Source organism: Corvus brachyrhynchos, unplaced genomic scaffold, assembly GCF_000691975.1.
Source record: "Corvus brachyrhynchos isolate BGI_N302 unplaced genomic scaffold, ASM69197v1 scaffold167, whole genome shotgun sequence".
NCBI lineage: Eukaryota > Metazoa > Chordata > Aves > Passeriformes > Corvidae > Corvus > Corvus brachyrhynchos.
This window is the reverse complement of record NW_008239547.1, coordinates 2,042,123-2,061,483: the sequence shown is the minus strand read 5'-3', so window position 1 is coordinate 2,061,483 and position 19,361 is coordinate 2,042,123. Positions and strand designations below refer to the sequence as shown.

Genomic DNA, 19,361 nt, shown 5'->3' with positions numbered 1-19,361 from the left:
TTCAAATTCTGTACTGCTTGGTGTGTGACTCTGAGGTTTCTTGTAGCCTGTTAATCTCTGCTCTCTCATGCTAGGTAGACATAACAAAGCCTCTCTGGGCCTGCTTTCCAAGGACACCAAGACTGTCCTAGGCCAAAAGTGTAAACCAAAGAGCTGCTATGGGGGGGGCAAGCTGAGGGGAAAACTGAAGCTTTAATTGAAGAATTAACCCTGATATGCAAATGAACAAAACCTATAAAAGAGTGAAGAACTCATGACCTGGGGTCCATTTTTGAGAATAGCCTCTGGCTCCCCAGGGTGTACCTTTGAAGGCCTTTCAAATAAATACCTCTTTTAATCCTTTACTCCTGTGTAGTCTCTGTTTCTAGGAGGCCTCTCAAGGCATCAGTTGTAATCTATGATTATAGTTGCACATGCTAAAAAAGTGAATTTCTAGTAAGTGTTTCCTTAAATGTTAGACATTGCCAAAAATAACACTTGGGTATCACAAAAACTGCATTTACAAATGTACTTAGGGGTTTTTCAGAAGCTTTACTGAAATGTAAATAAATAAAGGTCTTTTTTTCCTTCATCATCCTATTCTGATTTGGAAACTTACATCTCTCATCTCAAGTAGAACAGATCCACTACTATACACATGACTGCAGACTAGGGCCATAATACAGGTGGGTTTTTTATGTTTATACATAATTTGCAGGGTAAAAAAAGAAAGAATGAAAGAGTGGGGAATAACTCAGCCATGACACACCTGCAACTGGGAGTGTGCTGGGTAAAGATATGTTAGAATTTTATCACCAAAGCTCTCAGTAGAAGATATCAACACGTTAATATCCTTCTAATCTAAAAACCTGTCTTTTATATTGTCATGATTCATCAGAAGAAAGAGGGAATTGTGTAGGAGATGGCATAGCAAGGCCATAGCTGTCACTGTACAGATCCATGAGAGTTTAATACATTTTCTCATTTGCTTGCTGTCCACCAGCTCACAGACATTGCCATGACCTGCTATGAGGAAGCAGAGCAGTTCTAGAGGTGTATCTTTGTTCATCACTTACATATCCTGTCACAAAAGGCATAGCAAATGGCATAGCTATCACTTACATATCCTGTCACAAAAGGCATAGCATGCTACACAGAACCATTAACAGTAGCTTTTGTCCAGCTAGATTAAGTACAGAATTAAGTACAGAAGTTACTCCAGAGTGAGTTCAAGTTTACAGTATAGTATGTGTGTGTATATATGTCTGTTTATGTAGTGCCTTTTTCAAAACACACTTCACAGAGTAGTAATATCTGTTCGTTGTTGTTGATTGTTGGATTTGAATGCAATGACATGCAAACAGGACAAGAGAAGGGTATTTTTACAGGGAAAATAATGTTCTTTTGGAAACATTGCCCTTTTGGGTGTAGCATTTTTCAGAAACAGCAGAGATTCCTTGGAAGAGCTCATTTGAATGATATTAAATGGGCTGGAGTTACCTATAATGGAGAACATGAAAGAGCACAATGTGGCAAAGAAGAAACACTTTGGAAGAAACACTGTTTAGCCAGCTGTGTTATGATACTAACACAACCTAATAGTCCTTTTTCATGCACACTTTATTCACACCTTGCTCCATGTTATTGCAGCCTTCATCCTCCCAGCCCTCCTCACTCCCTCACTATGGAAACAACTCATCAAGAAATGTGTGGCAGCTCATCTTCTCCCATTTCTTGGGTCACACCACTGTGATCTTCAAATACTTTGACTTGCTTCATTATGCTTACTAAGAGAAAGTTGTTACTTCCCAGAGACAGAGGCACAAGGGGGAAATCAGAGATGAGCACGCCAGCCCTATCTCCCAGCCTTGGTAGGTGGCTGTCCCTGGGCTCTCCCCTCAGCAGTTGACTTGGTGGGGAAATGCTCCCACCCTGAGCCAAGGCCAAACACAGCTGGGCCATGGGAGATGGCTGGTTGCAGGCCTGGGAGGGGAGGGAAGATGCTGTAAGTGTGCTGACTGGTAGCTATTTTTTGCAGCAGAGGCTCTGGAGGCCACCTTAAAGTGGATCAGAAGCACCAACTGAATCTACACTATTTAGATGGTCTTCCTCCAATTTTCCTAACTTGTTTAGCCTGATTTGTCCACATACAATCATTACTTATTTATTATATATAGACTGTCAAATATGGGGCCTTTGAGGAGGGAAAAAAAGGAGTTTGTACTCCTGACTGACCTACATTCCCATGAATAAAGTTTCTCTTCCTTTCAAGTTGGTTGTACTCAGAAGAAATATCCACAAAGTATGCTGTGTTTGGGGAAATAAATTCAACTGATTCTCTATTCCCATACAGCTGGTATTTTTTCTGAGGTTGTTTTTACATTTTACTATTTTCAATGTCGTTCTGAACTGGAGGACATTATTTGCTGAGGAATTCCCTTCATAATTTGAATTTAAATAATCTGATAGATTTGAAGAATAAATAATGGTGGATATAATTTAGGATACCTGAAGAAAAAAGTCTGCATCAGGACCAGCAAAGCAGGATGCTCCCATGCTATTGCTGCACTGCTGGGACAGGAACCATCTCTCCATCCACAGATATGGTGCTCTGATACTGCTGGGGCATCTTTTGTAGCTTGTCAACAAAGCTAGGAATTCCTGGCCTGTGAAGTTAAAAATATCCCTGTCCTAAAACAAATAACTTAATTCTTTGACTTTCAGAATCCTGCAGAAGCAGGAGGTTTACTCTTAATAAGCAACCTTTAGTACCACAAGTCTGTCCAAAGGGTGACTCACTAGATGCTATTTTTGAAAGCATCAAGATAGAAATTCAGAATATTAACTTAAAAGTCTTGTTTACTGAACTCTGTTATACAGTTTGTGGAGTGGACTTTTTTATTCTCTGGTTTACTATGTTTTTATATCTTGAAATACTAAAATATTTGTTAAACACAATTCATTTGTATGCTGTTCTGCCAGTAATTTATCCTACTTACATCATCCTTGAAAGGTTCTTCTGACACAAGTGTCTGATCACTAGTCCAACAATATCCAAAGGAGGCTAGGATAACACCTAAGAAATCACAACCTTCATTGCATCATTGTACACTCCATACTCTCACTCAGAAGATAGCACAGGGCAAACCTGGTTTTCTCTGACAATTCCCTCCAATTGTGTTTGCACCATAAATTTTATCTGGAGGGCCAGTGTAAGGAAATCCATCTATACATTTGGTTTTTACTGCATATATTAAGTGAGTTTTAAAGAGGCAATAATGCTACTGGGTATTTACGATTTTTATTTTCCTTAACTAAGGTATAAAAAACAGAGGCAAGTTTACACCTTCGTCCGAGTCACCTTCTATAATAATTTAGGTATCATTGTGCTTCAAATTGCCTATTTTTTGTGTGCCTAACTTTTTTATTCCTTTATTATTATTATTTGAAAACACTCCCCTATTCTTCCTCTGCCACTTTTAATCCTTTTTCCCTTTTTCCCTCTCTGTCACAATTCTTGTGTAGTAAGTTCTCACTTCAACTGAAATTAAATGGTTTTCTAGAAATACATTCCTCTCCTAAGCCTTTTAGACCCATGCTAGTATGACAAAAATGATAGTAAATTAATTGAACAAAACTTGATCACTGATCTCTGATCTGGCCTCTCTTTGTTTGGAGATGGACAAAAGTCTTTCAAACCACATCTCTACAAACTAAATCTAATTCTTCCTACTTCTCTTTTTGTCAGAGTGATATTCTGACACATTATCTAGCTAACAAACTATTTGAGAAACAGATTCTAGCTTTGCTCATACATTACTTCCCAATAAAATATATTTACATGATACTTTTTTTAAAGTTAGTATTATTTATAAAAAGTAAGCACATACAACTGATAAAACAAAACCTAACAGGAACATAATTTTTGCAATTCTTGGTTAATGATAATGAAATATTTTTTGCTGAGACTTTGTGAAATCAGCAAAATCATCATTTTGTTCACAGATCTTAAGGGAAAAAATACATACCCTGAGTGTGATTCGTACATCAGGGTCAACTATTTCAACTAATATAATATCAGTCCAGATGAGCACAATATCTAAGTATCATTTAAAAATTTAATGTCTCAAACTATTTCCTTTGGTGATAGGTATATCTACCTACATGGCAAAGGTCTCATGATTGAAAGAGAAATGTTATGGCAAGTAATCTTACACTCAACTAACAAATTATTTCAGTGAATCACAAAATAACTGATTCTACTACACTCATTGCTGGCTGTTGGACAAGCATGGAGGCACACACATTTCATTTGTTTCTCTTTGATGTTGGTTTTAGTGTCTGTGGGCATCAGTGCAGGAAAATGAGAAGCATCTGCAGAGCAGCAACACCCAATATGCACTGCCACTTTTCTTCTTGACTTCTTCCAGTTTAAACGAAATGTGCCAGCACCACTCACTCCTTTACTTGTCAGGACCTGGGCAAGGAAGGCCGAGTACGACTGCCCTCCCATGGCAGCAAAATAGTTAATAATGGGAAAGTGCAAATCATTTTCCTGGACACTCTCAGTGTACACGGGTGAGAACAGAGGACACAAGACAAAACAGGCTGGGTGCAATTCAATTTATGTCAATTCACCGGTGCTGGTATTCACTCCACTGAAAATCCCTTTTTCCCATCTGCCATCTTCACCCTTTCCCTTCCTTCCCACACATACATATGATAATACTCCCAAGGCCACGACAAAAGACATAACCAACTACTTCCTTGACAAACATCAGAGAAACCAGGAATATCAGCTCAGAAATGTGGCCAAGATGTGCCTCACTTGACTATCTCCTAAATAAAAAACAATTTAGGAAAGTAGGAAAGATGCCTGCAGGCATTGAAGCCAGGAGATCCTGGAGAGGAAAGCAAGGGGACCCTGCGGCCTTAAAGGCGACAGCGGCTGGCACCATCACATGGGATTTAGTAGATTAAGCCAGTGACTTAACAAAGGAAATGTTTAAGGAAAATCTGGAGTTTAAGGAAAGACTGGAGGTGGCACTTAGTGCCACAGTCTAGCTGACATGGTGCTGTTCGGTCATAGGTTGGACTTAGTGATCTCAGAGGATTTTTCCCAACCTAATTGATTCTGTGATCCTGTTTAAGAAAACTTCTAGATAGAACCAGTTGAAGCACACAGTTGTTTCAGCTTTGGATAACGTGTGAGTGATGACCAATAACTTGCTGATGAGACACGGGAAGCCACAAAGTCATCACGTGCCAAGAGCTCTCCTGAGAGCTCAGATGTAGCAGAAAGAAAAAGTGCCAAGAAAATAAAATATGAAGGTGAAATTTAAAACTTAGTGAAGGTGTACAACCAACTAATTCACTCTAACTACCTAATCTCCTAGGTACTAAAACTCAACAGGTGGCTCCTTACTTCATGTTTCCAGGAGAAGTTCCCTGTGCATTAACCTTAATTACCCACACATATGCTTATAGTGGACAGGCATCTGCTGATCAGCTGTGCCCCAAGACATGTAGGCTCCAGCAAACAGCTGAGATCTGTCAAAAACACTGAAAACCAAGATGTGGCCAATGCCGCAGTAATGGCAGCAATGTGGAAGCACATGTACGCATTTTACACTTTCATCTACTAGATAAGCATTTTTTAAAAGCAAGAACTGTCTTGGAAACAGGGGCTGGGCAGATAAACACTCCAATCCCAACCTTCAAGCCTGGAACACCTTTATTTGTTCCATGACTGTTGAGTTCTTGGCTGCAGAGTAACTCCAACTCAAAGAGTGGACACTGCTTACAACTTCACTCTCCCTCAGCTGAGATACACAAAAACGTGGCAGGCTGACATTCATGTCTGGATCTCTCCTGTGAGGTATTTGTGCTCCTTATACATTGACATACCAAGGCAAGCAGGCAGGATTTTCCATTCCATGTCTCTAGAGATGTAGGTCTCCAAAAGCTGCCCAGGCAGTGCAGGTAGTTATGCTGGGCTGGATGGGAGAGGACCACCCTACTGGAAAAGCCATCTAAGATTTTGGTGGGGGAGTGCCCAGATGAGACACCTAAACAAAAGTCTAGAGGCCATCCCAATGAACGGGCGCCCACGCAGTCCCAGGAGAGCCAAGTGACAACGGCGGGGCACCAGCCAAATCTTAAGCTTTCGTTATTTTAACATCTGGAACAGATGTTAGTGTTACTTATTCCTGCTCACTCAAAATTAATGTGTGCTATATCATAATGCTCTTGAGGGGGAATCAGCTTTTTTGATATTTATTATTAAACATGGAATAAAGCTGAGAATCTCTGAACTACTTTAGCCACAGAAACTGACTGCTTGCATTCTTTTCTAGGTCACTAAGAATATTAATTAGGAATCCAATAAACATAAAACATTGGGGTTTTTTTTTCAATGCAAATTTTGGACTGAGTTTTCAGAGCAAAAGCACTGAATTAGTTAATTGAACAAAGATTTTTCAGTTTCTACTGAGATTGAGATATACAGTTACCAAATGCAGGGAAAAGAGGAAAGGAAAATAGTTTAAATTTTCATATCCCTATCACGCCGCCAAAAAAAATCCCTTGTTTTTACTAGTAGACATAACCTGTAAGAGGACTAATGAGGCAAGGCAGTCGCATCAAAATAACAGTTCTTGCCTTCATATCTGCATTTCAGTTTTTGTGTTGAATATGAGTCAGTGTCAATGAATAGATATTGTTCTTAAACAATCAAAAAACCACTACCTAAATAAGCAGGAAAGATGAGAACATACTTTCCAAAATGTTCGTTTTTCACCTTTTTTCACATGCTTAGGTTTGTAAGCACCCAAGGAGAAAGAGGCCTTGCTTTCAATTTCTCCTAATATTTGTTTTATAAAATACCTTAAAAACTCCTCAACCCACAAATCTGTAAATGAATAGTCCTGTTAAATTTGCATGAATTGAGAATGTGAATGATGGCTGAAGGACAAAAAAAAATCCAGCAAGAATTTTCCCCATGCAGTGGCATAGATTGAGTTACATTATCTGCAATATCTGTCTATTGAAAGCAAATCATGGGGAAGGAAAGGTAAGTTTTATCCAAATCACAACTAAAACCAGGCTTTTACTAAAAAATATTGATACAAAAGAAATGAGTACTAGCTTCATCTCCTTTACTTTGCTGGTAGACTTTCTATACCTAATGCAAGTGAAAAGTCACTGCAGGTTCACTGAGCCTCAGGAATTGCAGTGATGAGGCATAAGCGCACTGCAGAATGTTAATATATTTTACTTCTGCTTTATTAATTTTATACTGCAATCTTTTATGTCTACTTACATTTATTTACAAATTATTTTCAAATTTGAAGCTTAATAAATTAAAAGTATTTGTATCCTTCTAACAAACGCATGGTTAAACACAACAAATAAGAACTCCAGTACTGGAGAATGCAGGCACAAAGTTTCAGTAATTAAAATACACTGATAGAACAATGCAAAATACCACTTATGCACTTCAGTGAGCCACAGCTCTGTGTTAAAGACAGACAAATATAAATGACCAAAAGATGCTCAAAAGGATGGCTCGGCTCCATTTATGTCACCTGTCAGACCCAGAGTCTGGCCCAGGCAATTTCACTCAGAAAATAGAAATGTGTAGGATATTTGAACACACAGATGCAAGGTGTAATTTTATTCAGTAACTGGCACTCACCTCCCAGTGTTCTCAAACGTGGGGTTTTTTGTTATAATCCAAACTTAAAAGCGTAAAAATTTCTCCTTTCTTGTGACAGCAGAGTGAATCCTGTTATCAATACAGATCACGTTGGGGCATCTTCCAAGAAGCAGTTGCAACTCTGTCGTCCTGAGATGCTCAGCATCAAGGAGCTTTATCACAGGGCAACAAATGTGCCAAAAATCCCTAAAAATCATTAATAATAAAACTCTTACCATCCCCAGGGATTCATGATGAGAACTTAATTCAGAGAGGTCTTGAGAATTCAAATTTGGAGAGGTTTCAAACACTTAGACCCTGACACTTTTAAAATGTTTTTGATTTAAATATGCATTTACTTCACATAAGCGAACACTTCATAAAGCCTGATTTTTGCTACATGCTTAGCCTGCTGGCAGGGTAGCATCAGATAAGACACAATAAAGTGTAAATCTTCTTTGGTATTATTTTTGCATTGTTTAATATATTTTCATAATACTTTCTCTGAGAAAATAGCAGCATAATTGCAAGTCCTTGTGAGTCATAGATAACATTTGGTATATGAGATTACTAAACAGTTGGAAAGTAAAACATCCAAAATCCTAATTCAGTGAGTTGTTTAAAAGTGGCCCTTTAGCTTTATATAGAAGTGGTTTTGGAAGAGATTAAAATTTATGTTCTTAAACACTTGTTAAATCAGACTGACCTGATAAAATTTACTGCCTCTACTATCAGAACTGTTATTACCACCAGTGAATGAATGACTGAGATCTCAAACTACAGCCTTTAACTGGGCTCAAATATGGACAACTGGTGACCCACTCAGAATATTTCAGAAGTGCAACTGAAAAAGCTATGCCATTGCTAGGGAGCCTTTTTACAAGATTTATGGTAAGAATGAAAGCTCATGCCATCCTTTTTCATCCATTTAATCCATTTTTCCTTTTCCAGGAGATGAGATAAGCAGCTGCTGATGTGGAGGGGGGCTGTTGGCATAGACTAGAGTAAATTGTTACAACTGATGCACACAATTGAGTTGACACTGCTATTCTCACCAGCCCCTCCCCCTGCCTTTTTTTAAGGGACATTTTTCACTACACCAAATCAGAAACATGTAAACATGAATAGCTGATACCTGTATTCTAATTAAGTCATTAATAACATGAACTAGATACCAATCCAGTCATGAAATACTTCCTGAAATTTGAGAGTACCTCAAGAGCAGCTAGAGAAAGACCATGAAATTTTTTTAGATTATGTCTCTCTACATACTATGTAAACATATCTCTAACAATTGCATCAGTAATTTTTACTGAATTCTGATGTAGTGATATTAATAATATTTTTAAAAATATATAAATAACATAACCACAGATAGGGTTACAGATATAGACAGAGATAGCCCCAGCCATCCAAGAAGTCATCACACGAGATTACTAAATCTGGTCACACACTTCCAGAGAAGTAAGAAGCACTTTGTTTTAGCTTTGAATCTTGTGCGTTCTTCAATGTCTTATTCTGAGATATCAACTAATAAGAGGCTTTTATCTTTGAGAGGTGGAATAATTGCTGTCCATCATCACCTGAATTTTTTGAGCTGTTTCTTGTATATACGTCAGATACAAATATTTGCCTCCCATAAACCTAGCACAAATTATAGGAAAAAAAGTAAAACAATATCACTTTATTTACATGCAAGTTTTAACCTTTTCAATTAGATACAAAAGTGCATGTAAATAATTATGAACAATATTTTTTTCAATAAGAAAGGCCAGTTCTTAAGAACAAAAATGTGAGAATGTATAAAGCCTAAAAAGGAGTGGATTACACTTGCTGAATTACCTGAGGGTTTATTGAAGACACAGAGTACAATGGTACTGAAAAACGCCTACAGTGTTTTTTATTGTTCCCCTAAATGTCTGAACAAAGAAAACCCCATGGAAGGAAAAACAGCATAGGTTGGAACCCTTTGTATTTCACCCTCAAATAAAAACCCCTACATGCACATTCACTCAGTGATTGCTTTCAAATCTCATTCTTGTTACCAGAAGGAAAACCTGCAGATGAGAAGTTCATTGCAGCCAGGTTAAGCAGACAGACTCAGAGTTGGCTGAGGTTCACTCTTTTTCTGAATATCCTTCCAGTTCCTCTACCCATCTCCCTTTCATTGCCAGGATCCTTTTTTAAGTGGTTGTTTAGACACTTTTCCTCAATGTTTTCCTTATGCCTTCCAGAGTGTGATCAAAGACCCTGCTGCATCCCTTAGCAGGCAGGAGTCATTGCTCTCTTGGCTGCTGCTGCTGACAGCAATGACTACGGGTGCCTCTGAAGCACTGAAAAGGCAGCAGGAAAGTTGATGTGAGAGGAGAGGATCCACTGCTATAACACAAAAAGCTGAAAAATAATGCATGTTTAAGATATCACTACTGCATTTTCCCTAGTCTCATTGTACTTATTCATAAAAGTCAACAATATTGTCACCAGATAACCTCTGAAAGCTGAGGACAATCTTCTGCTAAAGCCAAAATCAGTGTAAATAATTATGAAAAAAAAAAATTTGCTTTTTCTCTGGATGCATCCTATCTGCTGTCACATTCAAATAGCAGTTTTTTAAACACAGCCTTAAAAAGTTCATTTTTGCCCCTGCTGCTTGTTCTGCCTTTGCCTGCTGTTGTACAGCAGCTCCCTAATCTCCCACTCAAAGTTGGTCTGTAGTTCTGGAGCTCAGCTCAAGAGGAGGTGGCTTGGCAAGCATCTGCCTTGCTGCTGAAACTGGGGTAGCTCCCTAGCGAGAGCAGAAGAGAACAAAGGAGCCCGTAATGCTATAAGAGGACTACAAGGAAACACAGGAAGGACCTCATTCTTCTTTGGAAACAAAAAAAATATTTCCGATCCAAACACTGAGTTAACATTATTAAGCAGTTTCTTGGTTGCAGCACAGCAGTCAGAGCAGCAACGCAAACAGGCCCCAAGAGACGCAGGCAATACATATCCTGTACGCCCACACGCACACACACACAGAGGCATGCAAATACATAAAACTTACCAGTGCTTCCTTGCGCTTTTGAAAGCAGAAAAAATAACAAGTAGTCCCACCAATTAGACTTTCAAAAGAGCATAAATAACTCATGTGTTCAAACTCCACAAAGTTTCAATGAAGTTAACTGCCTTACTTCTCTTGAGGTAACCTACAGTTACTCAAAAACTTACTGGAGATTAGACAAATCATTATGATAAATGAGGACCAATTCAGAAATATTCTGGAAAAAATAAAATCATTACGATATTGAACTCTACCTTGAGATACTGGAAACAAATTACTGCTGAAATTCAGCAGTAGAATGCAGAAGCTCTGCATATTGTGTACTTACATGTCAGGGCTTTGGCAGGCAGAAGATGCACCAGAAAGCTGTCCCTGCCCACATCACCTCTTAATCAACCAGATTCGTATGAGAACGAGAAACCATACAGTGAGATGCAAAGTTCCTGAGACTGCATTTTGTCTTTTTCCTCAGCAAAAGAGGATGAGTAACTGTAAAACCTTGTTGTTCCCCCTCCTGTTTCTACCACCACCATTAGAACTTTGTGAATGAAGACTTAGTGTGTATAGATTTAATCTCCACTGGGCATTTGCTTTATTCCCCTGACTGTTCTTACAAAGCAGACACAGTGAAAGTGACTGCTGACTCCTCTGTCTGGGCATTAGCTCAGAGGCAACAGCGACCAGGTCAACAGACACAAGTTATGCACCAGCCAACTATTGTGCCACTTAGAGCATGAGGCCACTTAAACTGCATCTGCTAATCCCACAGTTTTGCATGCCTGACCCAGACAAAGCAGGCGAGGCTGCACCTAAATACCCCCCTTCCCTATAGATATAAAGAGGTCTTTCCTTTCTAACCCCAGGGATTGGAGTCCGCTGTGCAGCTTCATTTGATGCCGTCTTGTTTTTCTTTCTGAGAAAATCAGTGCTTACAATGTGCCAAATAAACTTCCCCCATGCGTAAGTACAAGGGAGATTAAAAAACCTGAAATGGTCAAAATATTGTCTCATCTCCATTGGATAAGATCTTCCAGTGCTGTCTAGAAAGCACTGCTGGTAAGAGTGACTTCCCCTGCACTCCCTTCCCTGGACATTCCAGACAGCTAGGGTACATTAAACACTTTAAATTACTAAAACCTCCAGGCACCCTGCAGACAATCCATGTGCCTCCATACATCATAGGTCATACACTTAAAATCTGTAACGAAGGCCAGTAACTTCTCAATGAAAATATTTCAAACATCCAATAAAAATGAAATATTATGGAATGGCATCCAGAATGCTCTCTGTCCTCAGGGAGGAAAGGTCAGCATGGGCCTTCCCTCGCTAAACACACTGTGCTTTCATAACTCTCATTTATATAGACTGTTTGAAATCACCCACTTATGAGATTTAAAACCCACATTTCTTCTTAACCAAAAATGTAAGTGGAGTAGAGACACAAAAAGTTCTTACTAGTAAATGATAAAGGCACTCACAGCTCACAATAAATGCAGTTTTTATTATTAAAATGTTCAAGGATCAAGAACTGAAATAACCAGTTACACTATTGACACCAATTAAGTATCCAAACTCAGTTGCTAGATGCTACATGGAAGCGCACACTCACAGAGTACACTGTCCTGGTTTCCCTAGGATGTCTATGTTCAGGGGATATCTATATTCACCTAAAGCAATGCAATATGACTATTTTAAAGTGCAGAGCTTTGAACAATTTTTAATGCTATTACTCAGCTGCACTGTAACAAGCTATGGAAATAAAGGGGACTTGCACCAAGCTCGAACAGGGACACACACTTGAGGCATGAGACTGTACACACATGGCCACACGTCTGTGTATTAAACCTAATTTACACAAGATACTACCCATGCAACATAAATATATAATATCATCTAAAAAAACTTTAGTTTTCAGTGGATAAGGCTAAGAAAGGTAAAGAGATTTGTCCAACTACAATTCTCTTTTCCTCTTCCTTGCTAACCAACGTATCCAATTGTGCCTTGCTGTGGAGGAAGCTTACAGAAGGCAATTTCAAAGGGGAACAGAAAGGCTGAGGGAGAGAAGGACACCATTATGCAGCTAATGCCTCACACTGGCACAGTCAGCAGCAGAGGACAGACATCCTTATGACAGGATTAATATTGGCTGTACCACCCCCCCCATCCTCCCCTGCTGAAGTGCATGGTCGTGTCCAGAGGATAATCACAGGAGCAGGCACCAAAATATTTAGCAAATGCCATCAGCATTGGGAGAGGTGTCATGTTTACATCACCAGCACAGTGGGGAGAGGGGAAGGCAAAGATATTTCTAAAGACCAAGAAAGCCGTAACTGGTTAACACACATTTGCAGCATCAAGAACGGGAGGTGGAGATAACAGTGATGACAGGTTTGACACTGAACAAAAATTAGTTGAATGGCTTATGAAAATACTCTGCATATTTGCACACTTGCCATATATATCCCTGCATGACTTTGCATGATTGTCCTACTTTCAAAACATTTCAGTCTTTACTGAAACTTTTCCATAGTCTAGGCTATCCTTACATAAACCATAAATTTGTAGATGGTTTTTTGCCTTCCAAACTATTATTTTCACTAGCTTCTTGAATAATAAATCCATGCTTGCAGAAATTTGTCATTTAACAAGTTGTTTATTAATGAGAGGCCATCAAGGTTGGTTAGTTAAAAAAAATTCAACAGTCTGGTTTAATTACATCAAGCACAGGAACTGAAGTGGCCTGAATGCACATAAAATACTCAGGGAGCTCATAAACACAGTGTAAGAAAATTCATGAAGTTCTGAAGTATTGGTTTGTATATTCAATGTACATTGACTCATGCTACTATTACTTATTATTTGATAGTATCAGCAGAATGATTGGCATTTTATAAACATAAATAGACAAACTTACGTTAAAAAAAAAATTTGCACATTGGTCAATAAAAAGAAGATAACAGAATGAAAAAACAGATGACATAAATAAGCAGGGATAATGAGAAATCATTCCATTCATCACTGTTAAGTACTTTGATACTGCATATTCTGTTAGCATATAGAGTAGACTGGTCCATGTATCTCCATGAGCTGTTCTTTGATTATGAAGGTGAGACCCTTTTGTCCCCCATACTGAGACAACATCTGTTGGAAACATCTGGATATAACCTGTCAGACCCACCAGACAGATAACACTAGGGAAAGCAAGACCCCAAAGCACTGGAGCAGTGCAGCTTAAAGTGTCAGTGTCCAGGGGTACCAACACAATCTAGGTGAGTGATATTATCCTGGCATGCACGACACTGGCAAAGTATTCTTCAGCCTTTTCTGGTGAAGAGTTGTCCTTAAACAATAAAAACATATTTCTGTGAGGAAAGCTTCTGGAGAAGTCGAAGAAATGGAGAATGCTTCAGCCTAATTGAAGGGTTTAGGAACTCAGATGACAGGACTCAAAACACAGAAGCTTGGTGCTTTTATTTTAGCAAATTCTGTGCAAAAAACCACAGGCTGATGGGACAGAAAAAAAAAATAACATAAAACCAGAGTCAGGAGGCAGTACTTCACACAGATACCCCAAATCCTACAGACCCAAACACCAAAGAGGCTGATATCAAAGTTCTGGACCGGGAGAGACTGGTGCTCATGTTGTTTTGGGGCATGGTGTAGAGGGGATTTCTACAAATACATATTACACAGCCACTAACAGGATCCTGGTAGTAAGAAGTTGCTTAAGACTGCACTAATTACTACCACGGTGCAGAGGCAGTTTCAGAACTGCTATGCAAATTTCAGTTTCCTGAGCAGCTTTACAGTAAAGATAAATATCTAGTATTACATCTTTAAAAATGAATGTCATAATTTCATAGAAATTTGTTCTTTAAACTTGTCTTAAAAGAAGTCATTAAAAAGACATAAGAAACTAATTGAAAATGGGCAATGTAACTTGTTTTACAGCTAATTTCAATCTAGATTTCAGGAAGATGAGATATTAGATGGTTTTTCCTTGTCTTATGGCTCCCTCTCACTGGAGCACATCAGAACCAATTGCATTATTTACACTCCTGAGTATGAATCAAAGTCCAAAAGGTTTTCTATAACAGAGATAAAAGAACAGAGCACAGACATGATCCATCTCACAAGTGAAACACAATAAAGCTTCAACCCTAGGCAGGACATCTGTATGCTATGCTGCAACACGAAGCTTCCAAAGCCTCCGAAGTCTTTGAAGACTGATGTGGCAATTCAATTTGATGAAAAGGACCATATTAAATTTCTTATATAGCATACAAAGTGAGCTTATATTTCAGTTTTGGTTTATAAATGTTTAATCATACAACATCTGAATCAGCAAAACAAGGAGGATGGTCCTCTACACCAACATGTTTTCTTTTTGTTTGCTGTATTTAGTAAGGAGCACATTTATGAATCCCCTCTGTGGATTTCAGTCTCTTTGTGGAATTCAGACCAGAAGTGAGGTAGGAATTGAGAAAGGTTTTAATGCAAAGGGGTGAGTCATTCAAAGATTGCCCAAATATTTATTTGCCCTACAGAAATCAGTTGATGGGTGTAACATGGAGTTGGGTAACACCAAAGAAGTCCCCCTACCTCTCTATTTGCAATGCAGGGCTGGCACACAAGCACACACAAAAGCTTCAAAGGTTGTGAGGGCCTGTGGGCACATCTTTGCATGTGTATGGGGACAGGAAGGGGAAGGGGAGGACAGCAACACAGATTTTTCAGTCCATACTCTTCTGTTACAAGCACGATGCAGAGAGATTGCAAAAGGGTGTTTTCTTTGGACCTGAAGTGCTATCTGGGATATGAGCACTATTTCAAGTGGTTCCCCAGTACTTAATGAAAGGTCCCTTTTTATTACCTTGTGCTCAAGTGACCATATAAAACAGGGATGGGCAAACATTTTTAAGCAGGTTTTTTTTTGATTCAATTTTCTACATCACAGACAAATAAAGGCAACCCACAATGTGAATTATTTTGGGTAAAAAGGGTGATTTTTAACATAGTAACAACATCATCCTCAGTTAGGTAACATTACCTTTAACAACCACCTCATGAAACTGCATAACTTTAAAATTCTAAATGCCAGAGAGCAGACACAGCAATAAATATTGATGGTGGGAGATATTGCTATAGGGCAACATTTTTGGCTTGTCTATTAATACCATAAGAGTAGAAGGCTGCTCTTCAACACAGCTTTTGAAACTCTACTCTTGATATTCCTTTGGACATCTGCAGCCCAGAAAGGGTACAGGTAACTCATACTGAAATCTGTTGAATTTTAATGCAGTAGAAGCAGACGTGCCACAAGGTCTCCGTTATTGGTATATAGCATGATGGCTTGTTTTGTCAGGTATTTAATGTGGTGGCAGAAGGAAATTTTGGACTGCAGGCATTTATTTCAGTGGAATATCCACAAATACAGACTAGAAGAGAAGTAACCTTCTACAGTCATGGTATTATTTTAAAATTTTCTGCCTACTTCTACCAGACTGCTACCACCACCCTGCCTAACAGGGTGTCAGGTTGTACCTTGACTCTGTCAGTTTGACAGTGTTTTCTTTTACCTTTTTTTTTCCCCTTTTCTTTAATTTCCATTAAATTGTTATTCTGACTTAGTGCCTCTCACTGGTTTGTTTTCAAACTAGCACATATGCACAATATAATGCTACGAAAAACATGCTTCCTTAGAGATGTGCATGTTAAAAATGCTTATGTTTACTATCTGAAAAAAACCAAAACAGTTATTAACAGTGCTAAAACCAAGAATGATTTTTAATTTTATCAAATCACATTAAGAATGCTCTTAAGTTTTAAGCTGTTGGTTTACATTTATATTATCAAATGTAACCTTTCTGCTCTACCAAGAAGCCTGAAGGGCACCAGATTAGTCTAAGAATACAGAAGCTTGCAAGTGAACTCATTGCTACTGAGCACAGGCTGTGCTGAAACGCTCTCACTATTCTCTCTGCTACCCTCTAGTGAACAAGGAAAAATAAGCTCTAAGCACCTTTGAATCTTACAGTGAATTGAATCTAAACTGAATCATTACTCAATTCAGTTTTCCAGTTTTGGACTAAAATAGAGACCTCTTTCAACAGCACTTCTGGCAATTATTTTTCCTGACTCTGTCACTCCATAAGTCGAGAAGTGTAAGACTGCAAACTGCATGTAAAAACACATTTTTGTTGAGGAGGTGATAGGACTAATCGACCTTAAGGTCTTTTTCTCTCTACATTCAGGACCTTTTTTTTCCTCTCCGTGGTACACATTATTTAGTAGTTTAAAATATTTTTTTAATTGTAACTTGCTTTGAACCATGATAAGTGTTTTGCTCATGGTGAGGAACTACTTGTCTTTTTTGAATATTGGGAAAGGGGGATGCAGTGGAGAATGAAGCATTGGAAAAATGTAGAGAATTTGCAGTAATTTAGTATCTGCTGCCAGAGACAAGAAAGGGGTATTTCACTGATCTGTTCAAGAAAAGCGACATTCAGGACATATCGTGAAGGTTACTACACTGTTACTGTTTGCTGTTCCTCTACACCATTTCTAGCTCCTTTCCTGCCTCTTTCTGAGGATTGGTTTACAGATGGTAAACAGAAACTGATGTCTGTGTAACTCACCATCTGGCTAATAGATGCATTTTTGCATAGGCTCATTAGCATGCTCGTTCCATCCCAAATCCTCCATAACAGTTTAGTCTCTGTCTGTATCATCTTCATAACATAGTTAATAAATGCAAAATGCATACACAAAGTTGCAGTTCATGTGGAACATAATCACAGCTTTTAACTAACCAAAACATCAGAAATGGGACTTGACCCAACCCTCCTGAGCATCAGCTGCACTTGCTGTCTGGTCCACTTTTTGATTATTATTTTATTCTGCTTGAGTATCTGCCTTTAATTTACAACTGGTTCATTTTTTTACCTGAGATGCTCTCTGCAAGAAAAAGCAACCGCTAACTTAATCTTTATAATCTGTATTTTACTTAGAGGGAAAGGCAAATCATTAAAAAGATTGCCTTAAAACCTAAGCTTATTTGAGTTATAGCTTGGCTGGCTTTTCCCATTATAATTACCCTGAGATGCCTAAAAGCAAGAAGAGGAATGACAGGGCTAATTTTAGCCTATTCAATAGCATTACACAGTTAGTCAAGAACAGGGATTTTTTTTCTCCTTGACCTATTCTGTCCCCATTTAATAATACTGGTCAGAAAGTTCAAAACTTGGGTTATTCAAGCTCAGCGAATTACTGCTTAGAAGTGACAGTGTCACGAGAGACTAACAAACAGATAAACACAAAGTCAAAAATACACACAGGTCAGACTGAAAACAGGATCCAGCAGCAGCCAAGTGGAAGTCAAGAACAGCAGCACTGTGTGTGCATTGCATTAACTAAGGATGTGCTAAGGTCTCTCCTCAGTTACTTGTGAATCTTCAACTTTAAATGAAAATGGGAAATATTCAGAGGAGGAGAAAATCTACTAACATTCACTAATATGTTATCTATGAGTGTTTTAGTATAGTTAGATAAAATAGAAAAAGCATGAAAATCTTATGCCAAATACTAGGGGAATGACAGCAAAACCAGTGGACTGGAGCCTGCACAGGATAATGATGCTTCATCAGCACAGGCAGCACCTCCTCTACAGCCCATCACTGCACCACACTGCAGATGTGGCTCAGAGGCACAGCATTTCAGCCAGCCTGGACCCAGGGCTGGTTTTACATTGCTAATAGGGTTTCAACAACGACAGGCAACCACAAGGAGACAAGTTTGTCACTGAGCTGAAATGAACCCAACACCAACTAGATTTTTGTTGGTTTGGATAGTACTGTGGAGCTAATGAAAATGGAAGAATAGAGAGGAAATAAAAGAAGTAATGATGGAGAAGAAAGGGAGGCACAAAAAGGGAGAATATCAATAGAGAATGGAAATTAGTTGAGAAGAGGGAGAATCTAAAAATGCACAAAAAAGTGTTGGTTGCACAAGCCAACAACAGCAAAGCTGGAAGTCTAGATATGCCCAGCAATTTTCAAGAGACAGCATTACAAATGCACCAAAGATATGCTGCAAATAACTTGTTTATCCAGATTTATCCAGGTACAAATACAGCTTATGACCAGTTTTTAGAGAGCCAAACTTAGAAAATCTTTTTTAGCAAAAATTCTGATATGGACAGCAATGCAATTTCTGCCCATAACTCCAGCCTACCCATCAACGAGACTACACTTCAGTAGTGGTCTGGTAGGTTTTGTCCCAGTTTTATTTGGCAAGACTATCACTACTCATTTATACTTGCACATTCACTTGAAAACATACTCATTTTACCTCAGACTACTGAATTACCAGCATGACTCTAAGAACTCTAGTTTTAAAAAAGAAAACTCTAGAGAGAGTTACACTGACTCTGAAAAGAGGTGGCTAAATTCAGATCTCTTTCCACAAGATGTTGAAGACCCTCAGTTTCCAGTAATGATATTGTCAAGTGCTTAGCATACACAGGTTTTGACCTTAGTCATCTAAGTTTCAGAATTCCCATGTGATCCAATGGCAAAGTGCTTCAGTTTTTAGAGTGCTGTTCTCAAGGCAACAATGCATTGCTAAATTCCACACTTCAGCAGG

General features: G+C 38.6%; 1 protein-coding gene and 1 long non-coding RNA gene across 3 annotated transcripts in view; both read right to left on the bottom strand.

Moving 5' to 3' along the window:
• Window positions 1-19,361, bottom strand: part of KIAA1217 (KIAA1217 ortholog) — a 366,907-nt gene that overhangs the window by 264,530 nt on the left and 83,016 nt on the right. The gene's annotated exons all lie outside the window — the stretch shown is intronic.
• Window positions 13,352-19,361, bottom strand: part of LOC108448470 — a 7,234-nt gene continuing 1,224 nt past the window's right edge. Inside the window, exon 2 of the long non-coding RNA XR_001864359.1 lies at window positions 13,352-14,222. This is a non-coding gene — a long non-coding RNA (uncharacterized LOC108448470). The remainder of the gene's footprint in view (window positions 14,223-19,361) is intronic.